Here is an 8,897-nt window from a genome sequence, read left to right as displayed (position 1 = left end):
CTTTCTGTAATTATGGTAATTTGAGTTTATGAATCTATCATTTTTCCTCTCTAAGCAAATTTTTGTTTTAAAACTTCAAACCAGACATAAAGATGTAATAGGATAAGACATTTTCTTTTCTAAAAACAACCTCCTTTAAAGAGGATGAACTAGGGGCACCTGCATGGCTCAGTGAGTAAAGCTTCCGACTTTGGCTCAGGTCATGATCTTGCACTCTGTGAGTTCAAGCCCTGTGTCAGGCTTTGCGCTGACAGCTCAGAGCCTGGAGCCTGCTTCAAATTCTGTCTCCTTCTCTCTCTGCCCCTCCCCGACTCATGCTCTGTCTCTCTGTCTCTCTCTCTTTCTCTCTGTCTCTCTCTCTTTCAAAATTAAACATTAAAAAAAATTTTTTTTTAAAGATGAACTAATTAAGGTGTATAGAATAGCAGTGATTCCCAACTGGAAATTTATGCTTTTAATTAAGAAATTGGGGCGCCTGGGTGGCGCAGTCGGTTAAGCGTCTGACTTCAGCCAGGTCACGATCTCGTGGTCCGTGAGTTCGAGCCCCGCGTCAGGCTCTGGGCTGATGGCTCAGAGCCTGGAGCCTGTTTCCGATTCTGTGTCTCCCTCTCTCTCTGCCCCTCCCCCATTCATGCTCTGTCTCTCTCTGTCCCAAAAATAAATAAACGTTGAAAAAAAAAAAAAAAAAAGAAATAAGGTGATTTTTCTCAAGGGCACATGTTTACTTATAATCCCTTTCCTATCATTTGTTCCAAAACTATTTGTCACTATAATTAGATTGTAAACTCTTTGAGAGTTGGCACCATTTTAAAATTCATTTTGTATTCCTTTAATATTTTGTACAGGATTGTGCATATGGTAAGCACTTAATAAAGGCTTGAATAAGTAGATGAATATGGTTTTTAATTATAATTATTTTGGCATGAGTACACCAGGGATTTAAAGCATCTCCCTTCTAATTTATTGAAAGCCTGTGAAACACAATCCACATGTTGCAATATTTAAAACATGACTTGCTTCCAAGGATTTTCTCCTCATTCTGTCCCTTCTCAGTTTCATGGGGACACTGTGGGACTTGGTTTTAGTACCAATGTTCAGCTTTCTTTTCTTTAAAAATGGGAATAATGTCTATTTGGGTAGCTGTAGGAGGGATTGGATGAAATCATGTATGGAAAAAGCTGTTTGGAAACCAGGCTACTCAAATGATAATGTCAGAAGACAGAATATTCCTGAATAAACTTTTAACTTTAACTAACCATACTTTTATTTCAACTAGCTACAAAATGATTTAAGTATTGTATTAGAAATGATGTTTGGGAGTGCCTGTCTGGCTCAGTCGGTGGAATGTGCAACTGTTGATCTCAGGGTACGAGTTTGAGTCCCATGTTGGGTGTGGAGATGACTAAAAACAAATAAACTTGAAAAAAAAATGTTTGAGCCATTTTTTTAAAGACAGTAGTCTGGTAAACATGGAGCCAAACTTAAAAGACACTGGCAGTTTCAAACCTGTATGTAAAATCACAATTTTTCTTTTAGAAGACATCAAATTGATAGCTGCTGGAAGATTTCTTTAGTGTGTGGCATTACACAGTGATGGGCACAAATCAGTCTTTAAAAATATATATATATAAATTTTGTTTATTTTTGAGAGAGAGCAGGGGAGGGGCAGAGAGAGAGAGACAGAATCAATCTCTGGCAGACTCTGTGCTGCCAACACAGAGTCTGACGCGAGACTTGAACTCAGAAACTGTGAGATCATGACCTGAGCTGAAAACAAGAGTCAGACGCTTAACCAACTGAGCCACCCAGGTGCCCCACGAGTCAGTCTTAATGATTAAGTCAAATATGGTTTTCACGTGGTAGGTAACTGGAAATGTTGTGCATTTGGATCATCAGAATTTGCTCCACAGTTCTGTTCACTTATAGGATTGTCTGTTATTCATGATTAGCCTAGCATCAAGAAGGTGATCTTTTCCCCTTAAATAAGAAGAATATTACTGGGTTACCTACTGACCTCAAACACATATTTCTTCAGAAGAAATCATCTGGGTAATGGAGGATTAAGTGATTCTCTCTCTCTGTATATATATACATACACTTAATATAATTAATATACTTAAATATGCATACTAAATTTTTATATTCATATAATATATAGTATATTTGAATTTATACTGTGTATACTGCATGGCACACACATATATAGATGTATATGTACGTAGAAAAATTGAGAAATTTTAGCCACCCCTCGTGGCTCAGTCAGTTGAATGTCACACTTCAGCTCAAGTCCTGACCTCATAGTTCGTGAGTTCAAGGCCTGCATCAGGCTGGCTGCTGTCAGTGTGGAGCCTGCTTTGGATCCTCCGTCCTCCTCTCTCTCTGCCCCTCTCCCACTTGCGCTTGCTCTCCTCTCTCAAAAATATATTTTTTTAAGTTACTTTTACTCCCTTTATTAGACTATACAATAAAACAAATTCACATACCTTTAAGGATACCAGGCATTCTATCCATGGACAATATTTTTAAAGTTATCTCTAATAATTTGAGAGTAGCAAAGATTTCAATATTTAGACCTAGGCAATAAAAATCGTAAGTGTTGGGGCACCTGGGTGGCTCAATCGGTTGAGCATCCAACTTCAGCTCAGATCATGATCTCATGGCTTGTGAGTTCGAGCCCCGTGTCGGGCTCTGTGCTGACAGCTCGGAGTCTGGAGCCTGCTTCAGATTCTGTGTTTCCCTCTCTCTCTGCCCCTCCCCTGCTCATGCTCTCTTTCTGTCTCAAAAATAAATCAACATTACAAAAAAATTTTTTTAATAATCATGTGTTAAAATATTGCCTTACTGCTTAAGAAAAAAATTTTTTTTTTTTTTTACCCTTCTCAGTGTGTTCTCAGTGGTTTTTCAGAAGGAAACAACATCTTATGAAATGAACTTTTAGTAAAATTTTATCAGTATATTAAGGTCTAAAGAAAGTGATTACCTTGTCCTAAATGCTCTAGGTATTCTCAATTTTTACAGCTTATGAGTTGTCCTGATGTGGTCTGTGGTTGGCCAATCTACCTGTATCATCTTTTAGAAAAGTTAAAAGGGTAACTTTCATAGACATTTTTTTGTTTGTTTCTACAGAAGAAAATAATCCAGGGTCCCAGTATACAGTATGTTCTTTTAATTCTACTTTAAAAATAAATCCCAGGGGCGCCTGGGTGGCGCAGTCGGTTAAGCGTCCGACTTCAGCCAGGTCACTATCTCGCGGTCTGTGGGTTCGTGCCCCGCGTCGGGCTCTGGGCTGATGGCTCAGAGCCTGGAGCCTGTTTCCGATTCTGTGTCTCCCTCTCTCTCTGCCCCTCCCCCGTTCATGCTCTGTCTCTCTCTGTCCCAAAAATAAAATAAACGTTGAAAAAAAAAATTAAAAAAAAAAAAAAAATAAATAAATAAATCCCAATATCCAGAATCTGCTTAGCAACTAATATAGATTGAATAAATGAAAGAACAAAACCATGGTTTGTAAGATTTCCTAACATTGAAAGCAGATATGTTAATATTTAGAATATCTACTTCTCTAGTTATTTTGTTATTTTTTTAGTCTTTTTTGTTTTATCGTAATAAGGTCTATGTTGAGCTCTGTGTAAGTTTAAGGTATACAGCATAATGACCTCCATATATTGTGAAATAACTACCACAATAAGTTTAGTTAACACTCATCTCATATGAATACAAAAAAAAAAAAAAAAAAAGTTTTTTTTTTCTTTGTGTTGAGAACTTTTAGGATTTACCCTCTTAGCAACATTCAAATATACCATATAGTACTGTTAACTATAGTCACCATATGCATTATATCCCCAGTACTTCTAGCTGGAAGTTTGTACATTAAAATTTTTTTTTAATATTTATTTATTTTTGAGAGAGAGAGACAGAGCATGAGTGGGGAAGAGGCAGAGAGTGAGGGAGACATAGGATCTGAAGCAGGCTGCAGGCTCTGAGCTGTTAGCAGAGAGCCCAACACAAGGCTCGAACCCATGAGCCGTGAGATCATGACCTGAGCTGAAGTTGGACACTCAACTGAGCCACCCAGGTGCCCCTGGAAAGTTTGTACCTTTTGACCAGCTTTCTCCAGTTCCCCCACCATCTACTTTTGTCCTTTCTGTAAAAACCAAGACTTTGTGGTCTTTACCAAGTTCTAAATCTCAATAAGAGAAGGAGATAAAAGTTTGAGAATAAAAATAATAAAATCTGACATATAACTGTCAAGAGTCAAGAAATAATATACGTGTTTATATTTAACTCTGAAAAGATGGTATTACCAAAAAGTGGTAGCAGAATTTGCCTCTGGAAACAGTCTGGGTGTGGGCAGTGAAAGACTTATTTTTTTGTTTGTTTGTTTTGTTTTCCTTTTCAAAATATATTGAAGAAAAATATAAATGAGTCTTTATCCTTGTTCGAAGCGATTTTCTAGTCATAGATTTAGAGTATCCTGGTATCAAGAAAGGAGTAAAACACCTATCTTTTCTTGGTACTAAAAAAAAAAAAAAAAACTTTATTATAAAATATTTTGGGCATATACAAAAGTGGAGTGAATGGTCACAAACCCCACATCCCCATCAGCCAATTGTCAATAATTATCCACTCACAATTATTTCTTCTATACTCCCATCCACTACTCCCTAATTGTTTTGCAGCAAATCATAGTCATATTTCATGTGTACATATTCCAGTATGTATCTTGAAAAGGTAAAAACTCGGGGCGCCTGGGTGGCTCATTCGGTTAAGCATCTAACTTCAGCTCAGATCATGATCTCGCAGTTTGTGGGTTCGAGCCCCGCATCGGGCTCTGTGCTGACAATTCAGAGCCTGGAACCTGCTTCAGATCCTTTGTCTCCCTCTCTCTATGCCCCTCCCCCACTTGCACTGTGTCCCTCTCCCTCTCAAAAATAAATAAACATTTTTTCAAAATTAAAAAGAAAAGGTAAAAACTCTCCCTGTAAAATAATTCTCATGCCTTAACACACATACAGAATGCATAATTCCTTAATACCAGTTATCTACTAGTGTTCACATTTAACCTATTGTCTTACACATTTTATAGTCTATTTGAATCAGGATCCAAACACTGCAGTTGGTTAATAAGTCTCTGAAGTCTCTTTTGAATACATTTCTTTTTTACTTACAATTTTGTTGGTGAAGAGACCAGGTCCTTTTTTGTCCTGTAGAGTATCCCACTATGAATTTTGTCATTTAATGTGTTCCTCTGTTCTTTGTAAATTTTTTTAATGTTTTTATTTATTTTTAAAAGAGAGAGCATGGGCATGGTAGGGACACAGAGAAGGAGACACAGAATCTGAAGCAGGCTCCAGGCTCCAAGCTGTCAGCACAGAGCCCAGTGCGGGGCTTGAACTCGTGGACTGTGAGATGCTGACCTGAGATGAAGTTGGACACTTAACTGACTGAGCGACACAGGCACCCTTGCTCCTTTGTTCTTTGTCTTTCCTGTAAATTAGTAGTTACATCTAGGCTTGATCAGATTCATATTTGATGTTTATTTATTTAATTTGAGAGAGAGTATGTGTGCGTGAGCAAGGATGGGCAGAGAAAGAGGGAGAGAGAGAATCCCAAGCAGGCTTCGTGCTGTCAGTGCAGAGCCCAATGCTGGGCTCCATCCCATGAACTGTGAGATCATGACCTGAGCCAAAATCAAAAGTTAGATGCTCTACTGACTAAGCCCCATATTTGAAGTTTTTGACAGGAATACTTCATAGGTGGTGGTGATATCTAATGATGTTCCCTTTGGCAATGTGATCCACCATTGCTGATTGTTGCTACAATTCCTCATGCCATTGTCTCTTCACTTGCTTTGGTTATCTGAAGCTCTCATCTCTGGTAGATTCCTTAGGGGAGGGCTTATGGAGGGAATATTCTCTGATTCCTTAACATTTTTGCCACTGCTTGTCTATGGTGTTCATATTTGAAAATCAATTTGGCTGGATATAAAAGCTTTATCTCATAAAGTATCTTAAATATGTCTCTGTTGTCTTCTGGAATAAAATACCATATGGTCTGATAGAAATCTTATTTTCTTGCCCTTGTATATAACTTTGTCTTTTTGCCCGATAGCCAAAGTTTTTGTTTTCGTTGAAGTCCGATACTTTTACTATACTGCGTCTCAGTGTTGGCTTCCTGACCCAGTTTCCCCAGGTATATGGTGTGCCTTTTTCTTTTTTTAAGTTTATTTTTTTTTTTTAGTAACGTCTGTACCCAACCTGGGGCTCAAACTCACAACAACTCAAGAGTCATATGTTCTTCTGACTGACCCAGCCAGGCGCCCCTGTGGTGTACCTTTTTAGTATTTACTTTCAAGTCTTCTGTCTCAGAGAAGTTTTCTTGGATTATGGTTTTTAATATTTTTTCTATTCCATTGCTTTAAGAACCTCTTTATACAGGTGCCTGGATGGCTCAGTCAGTAGAGTGTCCTGCTCTTGATTTTGTGATCCCAGGGTCTTGGGATCAAGCCCCCTTTTGGGCTCCGTGCTGAGCGTGGAGCCTGCTTAAGAGTCTCTCTCTCACGCTCTCCCTGTGTCCCTCTTGCCCACTCACTCTCTCAAAAAGAAAGGGAAAAAACCTCTTTATATATGTTGGTGTGTGTGTGTGTGTGTGTGTGTGTGTGTGCACACCTTCTAAAGATTTCATTTCTTCATGAATTTTTTATTTTTTTCTCCAGTTTATTTTTAACATTTTTCTCATTTTTATTTCCTATTTAATACATTTTTCAAGATTTTATTTATTTTTTTTTTTTTATTTTTTTTCAACGTTTATTTATTTTTGGGACAGAGAGAGACAGAGCATGAATGGGGGAGGGGCAGAGAGAGAGGGAGACACAGAATCGGAAACAGGCTCCAGGCTCTGAGCCATCAGCCCAGAGCCCGACGCGGGGCTCGAACTCACGGACCTGGCTTAACCGACTGCGCCACCCAGGCGCCCCTCAAGATTTTATTTTTAAGTAACCTCTACACCCAACACAGGGCTCAAACATACAACCTCAAGATCAAGAGTCACATGCTCTCCTGACTGAGCTAGCCAGGTGCCCCTTAACACATTATTTTTTTGTATTTATTCTCTCTAGTCTTCATTTTTGAAATGATTGTTTTCATTTACTTCTGATATTTCCTGGGTGTTTAACCTTTCTTTTAAAATCTTTTTTCATATCACTTTATTTCAGAATTTTTCTCATTGTAATTAATATTTTCTCTTATAGCTTTTAGCATTTTCTTTTAGCTCATTCTGAAATATGATGGCTATAGTTTTCATTTCCTTTGTGGAAATGAAATGTGTATTTTTTTCTCATGTACCTTTATCATCCAAAGAGACATTATTCTTCTCTTGTTCGTTTATTTAAAATGAAACAAAACAAACAAACAAAAAAAAAAACAACTTTGAATAGGATTCAATTGTGATCCTTTTCCTTTGCTAATATTTTAAGTGACATGAGTTATACCATACTCTTAGAAGAGAGAAGCAACTCAGGACAGCTTTTCTAGCTTCTGTTAAGAACTGTGCAGGGTCTAGGATTTTACCCTTCTTATATGTTAATGAGTTAGCATGTCACAATTTCACGGATGTTGACAGAAGACATGAGAATCCTGGGTCAAAGACAATGGACTGTTACTCATGGTGCAAGCAATAGCTGAAGTGTCAGCATGATGTTCATTTGAGCTGGCTCCCTTTGTCCCCAAGTTCCATGGGGAAGACGCAGAGGGACCATTCTGTGTACCTTCACATTGCAGTGGCCCGTGTTATAAGAGAAAAACACTGACATTGGGGGAGTTGCAACTTTTGTAGTAGGTGGAAACAAGACTGTAATTTGTCTGGAGGTAGAGGTGGGAGAGACATTACTTCACCCCTCAAGGTTGCTTACTGCAAACAAAACCCTGAGAAAATGACCCGGGTAAAGAGTGGTCAGGACACTGCATTCTGGCATGTCTAGAAAGAATTTGTTTGGACTCAGGGCCCAGGGCAGATCGCCTCCTCCAACAGATTTAAACTCTGTTGTTTGTATGATATTATTAAAATAAAATAAGGGCTTGAATTCTCTGAGATTTTCTACTCTGCTTACCCATGAGCTTCTATCTGGATCTTCTATTTCCTTTGCTCCTGTTGTCCCTGCTTATAAAAATTTCCCCTCAGGCTCCTGGCTGGCTGAGTCGGTAGAGCATAGGACTCGGGGTGGTGAGTTCAAGCCCCACATCAGGGGTAGCGTTTACTTAAATTTTTTTCTCCTCAACGTGGGACTTTTTCCTGGGAGGATCCTTTGGTCATATCGGGCCCGCAAATCACTCCAGCATTCTCAGACCTTCCTGTCATCTTCGTACTTACCTTCATATGGGAGCCTGCAAATTCTGTCCTCATTTCTTGTGCTGTTCTCAGAACAGCCTGCTCAATTGTCAGGTAAGTACCTGATGGCAATTTTAGGACTCTCAGATCCTCAGTGCCTTCAAAAGTGCCTTTGACTTCTCTACTTCCTTTTACAGTCTTCCTGACAACACGAGGTTCTTTTTCCATTTTGGAATCTGCGACTGTATCTTATCACCTGATTCTATTGTAGATGTTAGCTGAAGGTTTTTGGTTTTGTCATTGTCTGTTTATGTGGGTGGATACGGGGAGGGGGGGGGGGGCGCCTGGGTGGCTCAGTCGGTTGAGCGTCCGACTTCGGCTCAGGTCATGATCTCATGGTTTGTGAGTTCTAGCCCCGCGTCGGGCTCTGTGCTGACAGCTCAGAGCCTGGAGCCTGCTTCAAATTCTGTGCCTCTCTCTCTCTCTCTGCCCCTCCCCCACTCGCATTCTGTCTCTCTTTTTTTTTTTTTTTTTTTTTTTTCAACGTTTATTTATTTTTGGGACAGAGAGAGACA

Source organism: Leopardus geoffroyi, chromosome A3 (assembly GCF_018350155.1).
Source record: "Leopardus geoffroyi isolate Oge1 chromosome A3, O.geoffroyi_Oge1_pat1.0, whole genome shotgun sequence".
NCBI lineage: Eukaryota > Metazoa > Chordata > Mammalia > Carnivora > Felidae > Leopardus > Leopardus geoffroyi.
Note: the sequence above shows the minus strand (reverse complement) of the source record.